Genomic DNA, 13,670 nt, shown 5'->3' with positions numbered 1-13,670 from the left:
TCCTCCAACATACTTTGCTGGGAACCCTTGATATGTCTTCTTCTTCTTCCTTTCCAGGACCGCCTTCTTATCTTCTTGTATTCACTGTGAATTTCAGGTTTTTCTCTCTTTCTATTTTTTGATCTTATTTATTTATGCCAGCTGCCACTGATGACTCAAAAAAAATTCCATCTCCTCTTTCTAAGTAGAACCATCTCTGGGACTGCAGGAATAAATAAGTTTCATTGAAATTTGCTTACACAAGTTTTCTTGAAATTGCCTCCAGTCAAGAAGTTTTCATCTTTAGTGTTGAGTACTATGGCTGCTCCTTCCTTTCCCTAATTGCTATTGCCTTAATATAAGATCTGCTGTCTATAATTTAGCAGTATCCCAACGTGTTCTTCAAGTTGGACTGTGGATAGACAGGAAGATCAGCCAACATCTGCATGGAAGAATACAAAAAATGCATCTGCTGTCACAGTTATGGTCAATTGGGCATTGTGGTCCATGCTTTAGATATGGCTCATAGAATCAACTGGAAAAAGACCACCATGCTCCATTGCAGTAAATTTAGAAGAAAGGACTATTTTTGGAATCTGCAGCCGCTCTCAGAAATCAAGCCTAATTTAAATAAATATGGTTGCATTAAACTTCCCAAAATATGAGAGACACTAATACTTTGAGATCCCAGTTTACATCCTAGGCTGCCAACAGATACCCATAGAGGACATCCCACCTAGTTAGGACTCTAGTCTCTCATCCATGTGTTTCACTTAGTTTTTTGTGTGTGTGTGTTACAAATCCCATATTGTACTCCATGAAGATGTCTCTGTGACTGAAATGAAATATTGGAAGCATTAAATATTATTTTGAATCATTTTCCAGTACTGTTTCATTCCATTAAGCCTATAACACGAACAACATTCCACCTGTTTTAATCATTTGAGTTATTCCAGTCATGTGTTTATGTCTTGCATTGATTTATCTTCATGAGTTTGGTCTGTTAGCTGACTTTTCACTGTTTTACCTGGTTATCTGATAAAAAAAACAGCAGGAGCTTTGTTCAACCTTTGCCAGCATGACATTTTGTGTTATGGCAGCTACCACTGATGACTCAAAAAAATTCCATCTCTTCTTCCTAAGTAGAATCTCCTATGGGACTGCAGGCACGAATAAGTTTCATTGTTCAGTTTTTCATTTCGAAATTTGCCCAGTACTATGAGTACTATGGTTGCTCCTTCCTTTCCCTCAGTAGTTTTAGTCTTCTTCTGAATTATGCCAATTATGTCTTTTTGTGTTGATTTATGAAGATCAAAAAGCTAAATAGCTAATAGAATGATCTGCATGAGTTTGGTCTATTAGCTGACTTTTCACTGTTTTACCAGGTTCCCAGACCAAAACAGCAGGACCCTGTTTAACCCTGCTAGTATGACATTTTTATTACATTGCCCCATAATAAATTTTTGTTTGTTTTCAATTTAAGTCAATAGAGAATACATTTGGTTGACTTAATCCCAAATTGCAATTGCTGGCCATTCTTTGTTTGTTCATTATCCAATGGATACCTACTAATAGGGTACACTATGTGAAAATGAGGAATTCACATTAGGTTAGAAGCATCTCAGTTCTCTGAATTCCAAGTGTCTTTTTATGTGTAGTCTATACAGTAGGTTGGTTAATCAACCTATAGTACCATGTAAGGGCAGAATTTGTAACTTTCCTTCCAGTTATGTAGTTTTAGCTTCTAACCACTCAAATGGCCATACGGATGAAATATATTAATTAATTTATGCTTCATATCCACGTTTATTTCAGTAATATCTGAATCTTATTTCAATTTCATTAGGCACTTCACATTCATTAAATTATAGTTGTATAAACATATCAAGACTGGTAATGAAGTTAAGCAACCCATATAAGAGTCATGTATAAGAATCATAATTAGTAATTGAGAGATATACACAAGTAGAACATTCCTGGAAACAGAGAAAAAAAGGCATTACAACATGATAGTTGCAGCTGATATCAGTCTATGGGACAACTATGAAAATGAAGTGTGGTAGCGGGGAAAGAGTGTTGATATGGTACAATATATGTAAGTGTTATAGAAAATATTCATAAGTAATCTCTTCAGGATTGATGTGTTTTTATCTTTCGCATTTTCTCTGGTCATTTGTCTTAGGTGATGGCCTGATGTTGCAACTTGTGCAACTTGTCTTTAAAACCTAATTAATGCTATCATAGGTTAGTTAACACTATCTGCATAGTATGCCATGAGTGTCAGTTGCACGTGTTCGTCTGGTTACCTGTTTTGCAGGATGAGAAATCCAAGTTTCCCAGAGGAAAAATGCTATCTCTGTATAAGACTGGCTAATTCACTTTGTTGAAAAGCCCCGATAAATGTTTCACATTCTAGATAGGCATTGAATCCAGGTCTTTTCATCCAAAGGGCAATGTAAAAGTGAATTAAGCTATGGTGGTTCAATGATGTTTTTTTAAATTTCCAGTTGGTATTCTGAAAACAATAAAGCATGCATCCACTTAACAATATATATATTTTTATGTGCCATCTTGCCATTTTAATGTGCATACATTTTTATGCACATTTAGTACCATGGATGGTCTAAGAGTCAGAAAAATTCAGAAATCCTGCTTGTAGATTAACTATGGAACTTTTTGAAGCTACTCAGGACTTCTTACAAGCAGACAGTAGCCTTGCATAGGGTGATGAAAATGATCTGGCAACTAAATATATACTTTTAACTAGGGCTTGAAAAATTTTGGCAACTAGCTGGTGTCAACATGAGTAAATTTTCATGGTCAGCTAATATATTACATCATCATCAAACTCTTGATACATACCCTCAGGGGATGTACAGGATATTATGATAGTACTACATGAAAAAGTGACACCATTACTAACTTCCAATCAACAATTTTCCCTCCAAATTAATCTGCTGTCTGTCAAGACTCCAACATTATCAGTTGCTGTCTTGACAGATCTTATATTTCTGTCTTCCAAAGCACTTTTTACTGTATCAATTCACCTAGATCTTGGACTTTCTCTGGGTCTTTTTTCTGCCAACCTGGCAAAAAACACTTGCTTTGCTTATCTTTTCTCTCCGATTCTGTTTAAGTGACCATACCATCTGAGATTAGCTCTGCTAAAACATTTCTGAATACTAACAATGGCAAGTTCTTTTCTAATATCTTCATTTTTAATATGATACTACCATTAATGCCATCTGTTCACTCGTCTAATTTTTCTCAGAACTCTCATATTTGTGGTCTCCTCAGATTCATAAGTTAAAATTAGTTTGAACCCTGTCTTGTATACAGCTAATTTAGTGTTTTGACAAATTTCTTTCTTATTCCATATAAATTTATCCAGCTCACTTCCTACTATACTACACTTCCTACTATATTCAGTTGTCTATTTCCAAATTTTATTTGCCATATTTACTAAAAATTGCTCCTAAATAGCTTAAATGTTTTACTTGTTCTATAGGTTTACTTTTCAGGATACAGTTGATGTTTTTAATGTTTCTGTCAATTTTCATTGTCTTTGTCTTTTTATTGTTGATTTTCATCTTCCTTCATTTTCTCTTCTCAACCAATTGGTTGGTGGGTAGCATGGGCTGTTGATAATGGTCTGTTTTGTGCTGTTAATTTGACTGCTCGGTAGCTTCATCCATTTTGATTTTACTCATGTATTGGGTTTTTGGTCTTTTTTACCAGGTATTCCCTCTATCATTCCCTCAATTAAATTTGTAGTCTGGTCTGAGTGTCTTAATAGATGTCCTATCATGTTATTTCTACTTTTTTTTTTCTAATGGATGTAGTATGTCTCTTTTTTTCTTTTGTCTTTCTTAATATCTCTTCATTTGTAACTCTTTCTCTCCATGCGATCTTCAGCATTCAACCAACACCACATCTTGAATGTTAGAAATCTTGATGTCTCTCTCTTTTTTTGAAGTCCATGTATCTGATCCATAGAAGGCCACACTCCAGACAAAGCTTTTAATAAAGTGTTCCTTTGTTCTAACTGACATACTCTTTGATGATAATAGAGTTTTTTTTTGTTAAATGCCTTTTTTTGTTTATGCTATTCTTATTTTCACATCTATTCCACTTCTCCCATCTGATGCTATTAAGCTTCCAAGGTAAGTAAATTCTTTTACTTGCATTAATCTTTTCCCATCTGTTGTGATATTTCTGGTTTGTTCTCCATCCCTGATATATTCTATTGCTTCCCCCCCCCCCCCCATTGATTTTCATCTTGCATATTTCATTTAGGAGTTTATTCATCTCTGCAAGTGATTCTTGTAGTTCATTTTCTGCTATTATGACTATGTCATCTGCAACTTTTATGGTATTATAAAGCTCACCATTGATCTTTATTCCATTATTGCTTTTTTTACTTTAAATTCCTTCAGAGCCTCTTCGCTGTAAATAATAAAGTAGTCGTGAGAGTTAGACTCCTTTGTCCAAATGTCCTTTCTTATTTTAGCTTCTTTCCCTTGTTTTCCTATGACTGCTGTTTGATTTTTGTATAGTTGATTAATTAGTCTTCTGTCATTGTAATCCATCTTCATATTTTTGAGGATTTTGAACATTATATTCCATCCAATGTTGTCAAAAGCTTTTTTATATCCATGAATGCTATGAGTATTGGTGTATTTATTCCAAATGCTTTTTTTTTTTTTTTTTCTATGAGCATTTCGAGAATTAGTATACTGCAGTTTCTCTTGTCCTATTTCTTCTGAAGCCAAAATTGGTCATCAGATAAATGTTCTTCTATTTTTCTTTCAAAATAGCAATAGATAATTCTAGTTAGAATTTTAAGACTGTGGGGCAGTAGTCTTAACATCCGGTGATTTTTTCATGCTTGGGCTATTTTTGGAATTACTAACCTAATGCTTTGCTCAAAATCTGTTGACTCTCCAGTTGTGTACATTTGATTGATCATTTTATATAGTTCACATTTTGCTTCTTTGCCTACTGCTTGTAGAATTTCTTCTGGAATTTGATCTATTCCTGGTGCTTCAGACTGTTTCAGCTCTTTAAGAGCCTTATCGAATTCTGACTTTTAGAGAAGTGGTCCTTTCTCATCTTCCTCTACATGCTTACCTCCTCTAGGAGCGATTTATCTAATTTCTCTCCTCTATAGAGTTTTTCAGTGTATTGCACTCATCTCTGCATTATTTTATTGTCTTCAATTAGCACTTTTTCATTCTTACTCTTGATCATGCTCGTTGTCTTCGTTCTTTCTCTGAATTGTTTTTGTACATCCTTTCACTGTCATCGATTGCTTTGCATGTTTCTTCAATCCATTTTTCTTTTGCTTTCTTGGCTTCTCTGTTCACCAGGTTTCTATATTTTCTGTATTCCTCTTGGTTTTATGCTTTTTTTGTGCTTTCTTCTTCTGTCATTAGCTCTAATATTTCTCCAGAGATCCATGACTTATATTGTATTTTTCTTCTCTTCCAAAATGTTTTTTTGCAGCTTTATTTATTTCTCTCTTTAGAGATTCCCACTTTTCATGAAAGAGAGTTTTCATACTAAACTAATTTTCATGCCAAATTTATTACAAACATTTATTCAATTTAGTCAGGGAATCTTTTATTGAATTTATTCAGAAGCATAACATCATCTGCATAAAGTAAAGAGCTAAGATTAACATCACCAATTTTGATATCAGGTTTCACATCACTTTCTTTCATAATGTGATTCATATAGCTAAAGAATCAAACCATCTTTCTGTACCTCCTTCAATTTTAACTGCTGACTTACAGCATCAATAGAGACTCTGTAATTGTCTCTATAATTCTAATTTTCCATTTTCACCATATAACTGTAGTGTTTTAAAGAGCTTTCCTCTTGTCATATGTCATTTCCATGGAACTTTCCTTATAAACCTTAAATAAAAATCCTTGTTATATTCCCAAGATTTCTCAACTATTTGTCTTAAAGTGAAAATCTGAACCTGACAACCTCTGTTTGGCCTGAATCCACTTTGTTCTTCACCAGGCTTCCCTTCCACAATTTTTCTTTGCTATTTCTCAAGTATACTTTCATAAATTTTACCAGTATCACCTCAGTAGGTAAATAATTTTCCAAAAACATTTCTATATGTCTGGTAATAATTTCTTGCTCTGCTGTTAAGATCTCCAACAAGGACCAACTTTTCTTTTTTCAATATGTCAGCTTCCTTCTCTAATACCCAAAAAATTCCTCCATTTCTCCTTAGTAGAAATTTCCATGGCATAGGCACAGATAAGTCTCATTATTCAGTTCCCCATTCTGATATTTGCCCACACCACTTTATTTGATATTGCCTGCCATTTAAGATTATTTTCCTTGTATTTAGTATTGAATACTATAGCTACTCCTCAATAATACAATAACGATCATGAACATAACATTTTGTATTTGTTGCTTAGAAAGATCTCACTTATTTTTGTCTTCTTTGTTTCCATCATACCTATTACATTGATCTGGTACTTATCTAGTTCTTCTAGTTCCATTTCTTTTCCATGCGTGTTGATAGTACCAATCTCGATTCTGCTGATGTTAAGTTGGGAATGTGTTTCAGGATTTGTTCCATTAGCTGACTTTGTGCTATTTGCCTTGGTTCCCTGACAAAAACAATGGGGGTCTTGTTTAATCAGGTGTCACCTCAGTAGTATTGCCAAATGAAAATTACTAAAAACAGCTAAATCTTAAAAAAAAAACGAGCTGAAAAGGAGTTAAAAATAAAAATTTTAAGCTAAAATTTTAAAAGTAGTAGCTGATACTTTAAGTTACTTTATTCAAGTTGAAGTGATACTTGCAATATAAGTGGCTAAATACATCTTCCATGTGGTCTTCTGTGCTTAACACGTTCGCTGCCACGCTACTTTGGCATGGTCTGTTCCCCTACGCCGAGCAGTTTTACTTCTTCAAGGTCAGTACGATAATCTCGTTACCGGAGGTAAACGTCCTACGAGTATACTCGTAGTTGGCTTGTACAGAGCATATACGGTCTATGAGAATACACAGTTTTGATGCTAGCCCCACAAGCCAAGGATTTTCACTTCTTCAAGGTCACTACAATAATCTCGTTCCCGGCGGTAAGCGTCATATGAGTATACTCGTAGCTGGCTTGTGAAGCAGGTTTACCCACTATGAGTATACTCGTAGTTGGCAGCGAACGTGTTAATTCATCCACGTTTTCAGATTTTCAGCTTTATTATGTGGCCATCATTCCAATATTACTTAGTGTAGATGCTGGTAAATGATAGTCTGTACAGCACTTATTGTTATGCCTGAGGCCATACCTGACTGACAATATAGCTGTAAGCATTGGCAATTCCATCTTGTTTCTTAATTTAGTTTTAACTACATTCATGGAACTAAAAATTTGTTCAATTTCCGCATTAGAATTTGGCAGTATTAATAAATTTATTGCACACTGAGCAATTTCTATAAATGGATTCATTCCAGATGCATCTTTATATTCTTATACTTCAGTCCAGAATAGCTCTGTATTTTCTATATTTGTCCATTTATTTAAGTGGATAGTATTGCACTGGTATTCAGCAGCAGCAACATCTTTTTCTGTTTTCAGCCTTATTTCTAGGATGGGAGTAACAGGTTCTTTTATATGGTTTAGGGTATTGTCAACAGAAAAAGAAGACATCATTCTTAAAATATTCAAGTTTTCAGCCAACCTTTGCTTAAGCTGTTTGAAGAGAACAAGAAGAAACTGCCTTGCTCTACTTCTAAGATTTTGCTCATCATTTTGTGTTATTTTCTTTTGTATCATCAACTCTGTAATTTTTCTTTCAAATCTGTAACTAAGATTTCGATTGGGATCCAAATAGTCACCAATCTCTGACTCTAGAGCAGTGGTTCTTAACCTTTTCGAAATCATGGAACACTTTTTATTATAAGAAAAAATTGGGGAACACCAAAAGCATTTATTATTATTTTTTTTTTTATTCATATGGAATTTCCTCCCTTTTCTCCTCTGTTCCTATTAGGGCGAGTTGAGTCCCCTCGTGGGGGGGGGTTAAGTATTTATGGCTGTAGATCCGTGGTTCACGGGGCCGGTTTGCCTGCTTGCAGGATGAAAACCCCAGATAAATTGGGGGAAAAAACCCTGCTGTCCACGCCCAAGACTGGCATACTTGGCTATGGCTGAGGAAGATCCTTGAGCTCCTCACGTCGGCGATGGGAATCGAACCCAGGACACTCCTTCCCCAGGCATATGGTTGCGAAGCGCAAAGCCACTAGGCTAACCGCGCGGACCAAAAGTATTAGGATCATAATACTAACAATAAAAATATGCATGGACTTGCCTTTTATAAAAATGGAACTTATTTTAATGCGATACTTGAGCTTGTTGGTTTTGCAGATTTCAGCAATATCAGGTCTAATATGTGATAGCTACCCTCATCTCTTTGTCTATATTAGTACGTCTTTATCTCTTTTTAGTTTTTATATTGGTTACTATTGAGAAACCGTGCTCACACAAATATGATGTTGAAAACTAACAAAATTTTCAGTGCCCTTATGGAGAGAGCTGGATATTCGGCTTGGACAATATTCCAAAATTCCTCAAGAGTTATTTCAGAGAATTTCATTTTTAGAGTATTATCTGTTGACTAGATAACTAATTGTTCTTCTTCTTGTAACGAAAATTCACAACTCGATGTATTATCTGTGCGAAATGGATTTCATATCCAGTCATAATTGTGTGTATTTAAGGAAGGAAAGTAACTTGAAATATCCTCTTCTAATATTGTTAAATGTTCTGTTATAACGGAAATAATTCCCTCGACATTTTTATTATGGAGTGAAGGAAACATATCTACTGTATCTTTTTTGATACACTGTTTTTCCAAAGAGATACTTTTTTTCTGAAAAGCTGACAATTTGTCAGTGGATGTCAAAATATTTTCATATTTCTCTTGGATGCTTGTATTAACGCTATTTAAGCAATTAAACATATCGGCTAAATATGCCATTTTAGCACACCAAATATAATTTTGAAGACATTTTACAAAAGCATCTGTACCTTCATTTTAGAAAAATGCCAATGATTCATTCTTAAGTTCTAAAATTTGGAATAGCACTTTACTGCTGGATAACCATCTTATTTCAGTGTGTAAAAGCAGAGATTCGTAATTGGCTTTCATAGATTATGCCAAGTTATTTTTTAAAAAAGGCATTTTAAAGGTCTTGACTTGATGTAATTTACCATATTTCAACTTGGTCTGGTACAGGTTTTAATTTTGCTGGTAATGTTTTTGAAAGCAGGGATTCTCTGTGCAAAAAAACAGTGTGTAGATATAATATTTGGGTTTATTTTCTTTGCAAGGGTAACAAATCCTTTAATAGAGCCGACTATTGATGGAGCACCATCCATACAAATTCCTACACACAGCTCCCATGACGTGATAGAGTCAAAATATCTTGTCCTGTTGTACGTTCTTTAAGTTCTCTACGGCAGAGAAATTGATTCACTATTTCATTTTCATTAATGAAACGAACGAATCCTAGTATATAAGCTTTACTGCTAATGTCAGTGGACTCGTCAATTTGTAAAGCAAAATGTTGTTTGGAAAGCTTATTGGTAACTGTTTTCTCAATATCATCTGACATGTCTTTAATTTTATTTTTTATTGTATTGTCAGAATGAGGAATTTTCATAATATTCTTTTTTGCTTCGTTGCCAAACCCAATGTTTTCTATTTCACGACATGCTGGTAAAATAAGAGACTCTGCTATAGTATGTGGTTTTAATTTTACAGTAATTAATTCAGCTACTTTATGTGATGCAAGTTGTGCCTTATCAGAAATTTTAACTGTCTTTTCAAACTATTTTACTTATTTAACTTGCATGTCCAACAATCTCTTGAAATAATCTTTAATTTTTAAAGCAAGATTAGTGTGCTTTGTGTCCGTGTGGTTAGCCTAGTGGCTTTGCGCTTCGCAACCATATGACTGGAGGAAGGAGTGTCCCAGGTTCGATTCCTGTCGAAGACGTGAGGAATTTGAGGATCTTCCTCAGCCATAGCCAAGTTAGCCAGTCTTGGGCATGGACAGTAGGTTTTTTTTCACCAGTTTATCTGGTTTTTCATCCCAGAAGCAGGCAAACCGGCCCCATGAACACAGACGGATCTACAGCCATAAATACTTAACCCCCCCCACGAAGGGGCTCAACTCGCCCCAATAGGGACGGGGGAGAAAAAGGGAGGAAACTCCATACGAATAAATAAATAAATAAATAGTGTGCTTCGTAGTAAAGTGGCATTTCAACTTAGCAGGAACTATTGGGCTATTGGATAGTTTTTCCCCACACATAAGACTCTGGGGAATAGGACATTCTTCCTCACTGGTCCATATAAAACCGCAACTTAAATATCCGTCCGAATATTGTCTATTAATTTTTCTTATTTCACTACGTATAATGCTGTCTTCTGTATGAGACGTATTTGCAGCAACTTCATTACTACTACTTCCAGTTGTACTTGCCCCATCACTAATATTTGCCTCAGAATCAAGTTTAATAATAAATTTATCCATTGTATTCTACTACGCGATATTAGACAACCTACAAACCAAATATCCATTAAAAATGGACTGTATGCTATTGCAATGTTATACAACACACAAACCAAACACACATCACTGAATGACTATAAAAGAGACGCTCCTTCCTGCTCCTTCTGCAAACACTTACCTGTAAATGATATTCTATTTGTTTAGAAGTCAACACACACTTAGCAGTCTTCAGTTGGATAGCTAATTACACTCAGAACTGTCATGTGACATCTTTCACTGGCGGAACACTTGTAACCAGTTCACGGAACACAAGTGTTCCGGGAAACACTGGTTAAGAACCACTGCTCTAGAGGGTCAACTGTGGATGATGGTAGCACTAACATATTAGCAATAGTGCGAATCAAATGAGAAAGATCTTCAAATAATCTCATCTTATCCGCACTGTTAGATTCAAAAATTTTGTTAACTTGCTGAACTTGAACTAGAACAGGATGCAAAAATAAAAGGTACAACAGATTCCTTTCATCTTTGTATATATCCCACAAAATTTGAGCTTTGTAACATTTCTCAGTCACACTCACGACTTCAAAGTGAGTTTTTAATTCCAACCACTGGCTGAGAATTCTGTCTACTGCAAGTTCAGTGGAGAGCCACCTTGTTGCACAATTGCTTACAATTTTCAGAGGAGTATCATTTTCGTTGATAGTTTGATAGAGCTCTTTGTATGCTGCTAGTCTTGAAGAAGAATGTGAAAACCACTTATACGTTTCAGCAACTAAAAATTCAAATTTTCTTGGGAGAGATTCTGCACAAGTGTGAGACATTGCCAGTTGTAATGAATGGCATACACATCTAATTAAAATTAAGGAGGGAATATATGCCTTCAGTTGTTCATAAACGGCATTATTGACACCAACCATAACACTGCTGTTGTCTGTACCAATTGCAATGAGATTTTTAATGTCCAGTTTTTTGGTCAAGAGCTCTTTTTTCAGTGCAGCCACAATACCACTAGCATCACACTTTTCTAGAACCACCATGCTCAGAAATGTATGCATAATTTTGTTGAATTTCTTGCTATAATAAATGATGGCTATTCCTAAAATCTTATTCACTGTGATATCATTTGATTCATCTATTAGCAAGCTGAAATTTTCATCTCCAATGTCTGCAATTAGATCTTCTTCAAAATGCTCACTTAGAATATTCTTTCTTGAACTAAGAGCACTTAGTTCAGTGCATTTTTACCTTTGGCATAATTTGACTGTCTGGGATGATATTTTTGCAAAGATCTACTAGATGATCGCAACTGTTGAATGATGAGTGACAACAAAGAAATAATGCTAACCTATCTTCAAAGTTTGCGTTCTCATCAGACTTTATCACAAGCATATTTGTAATAGGAACAGCTTTATGTGGAACTGCAGCAAGATGTTTCTTAGTTTCGCTATGCTTTACAAGCTGACAATATTTAGCAGCTATATCACATCTGCAAAACTTACAGTGGCCTTTGGTAGCATCACACAACCATTTATTAAACGTTCCTATTTGCAACCACTCCCTCCTAAATTTTTCCTTGTAAGCTTTATTTTTCTCTTTGCTAATTTTTGAAGAAGGGTATACAACTCTTTACTACAACGAATTATGATCAGTCTTTGAAAATTTCCCACTCGCTATCGTAACTACCAACCAGAACACTGTGCAAAGACTAATTTGTAGCGGTGCTATCGACTTTAAGGCGAAAAAATGGCAGACTGTTTGGCCATGTTACTGACTGACGTCATCATACGTTTGAAACATGTACGATGCTCGCACCAAATCTACAATACAATTCCTTATCAAATGTGAAAACTTTGAAAACAATTTCTTTAACAGTAAGTTATAAAAACAACTAAAAAGAGCTGAAACTAGTTCTGAAGGAGCTAGATTTGGAGTTAGGTGCTAGATTAAAATTTTTGGAGCTAGGGAAGAAAAAAAAGAGCTAGATCTAGCTCCAAAAGAGCTAAATTGGCAACACTGTCACCTCAGCCAGCATGAAATTCTCTCATGTTGTACCATCATTTCACATTGTGATTTAAGCCAATAAGAATATAATTTGATCATCTAAATCCCAAATTACTAGCCCATCCTTGTTCATCCAATATCCAGGATACCTAACAAGGTGCACGACAAGAAGGTGAAGACTGGACATTAGGTTAGAGGCCTTAGTTGATTCTCTGCATTACTTAAAAGGCTACATGGAGTTCTCTTCCTAGTTATACAGCTTTGACCTTTAAGCAGCTCAGATATATTACATTTTGTGTTAAATCTTGGACTTGGTCAGTTTATAAGCATTTGTTAATGCTATGGCTAATTTACTGTTAAATTAGGTCCTTAATGTGGGAAGATGACTGAATGCCTCAAGTCAGAGTTCCATATTGTTACTGCAATGATACCATTTCTGTATTGAAGGCTAGCATTATCTGTCGTTGCTTTTGTGTTATTATGGTATGATCATGCCTGTGATGAGGCCAGTAGAACAGAGACATTAAAGCAGCTGGTGAGACTGTGTTGCTGCCACTTCCTATTCTCCCCCATTCATATGTGATCTGCAGACAACAAATTCTCCACCACAGACAATTCAGATTTGGTCTGGGTGTCATGTTTAGAAGCACAGCCACCATACTGTGATCTGTTGAGACTCGTTGAGACTAACCTAACCTAACTTTGCCTTGTGTTGTCTCACCTCACCTCTACTCTTCTCTGTTGGAAAAATTATGAGACTTTCTAGCCTTTATTGAAAATGATCAGAGTTTGATTCTTATCATGGCATGAGGAATTTTTACATGGACTTTTTCATTTTGTGAGTTAGCCATTATTATTATTCAGAGTTATCAGGGTTTTTCATCCTGTATACAGGCAAATATCTTCAGAACATGTACCTTAGGCAGAAAGAAATAGAATGAAATACTGTCAGTAGGATGATGGATTAAGAAAGACGGTAGATTTTATATAATAGCCTCCAATGATGAGGTCTTAGATTCCATGGAGATATCACATAATTATAATAATCCTTCTTTGTCGTAATAACACCAGTTATGCTATCATGGTATTAATAATGAGTTGTACCTAGCACATGTGCTAGGTATAACTTCTTAGAT

The 13,670-nt window shown here is 35.2% G+C and overlaps 1 protein-coding gene across 1 annotated transcript in view; it reads left to right on the top strand.

Annotated features, from left to right (window-relative positions):
- The window catches only part of jbug (filamin-type immunoglobulin domains fbug), an 879,391-nt gene that overhangs the window by 250,808 nt on the left and 614,913 nt on the right, over positions 1–13,670 (top strand). The gene's annotated exons all lie outside the window — the stretch shown is intronic.

Source organism: Typopeltis vanoorti, chromosome 12, assembly GCF_054136105.1.
Source record: "Typopeltis vanoorti isolate ZY-2024b chromosome 12, IOZ_Tvanoo_1.0, whole genome shotgun sequence".
NCBI lineage: Eukaryota > Metazoa > Arthropoda > Arachnida > Uropygi > Thelyphonidae > Typopeltis > Typopeltis vanoorti.
The sequence above is the reverse complement of the archived record's forward strand: the minus strand, read 5'-3'. Positions and strand labels throughout refer to the sequence as shown.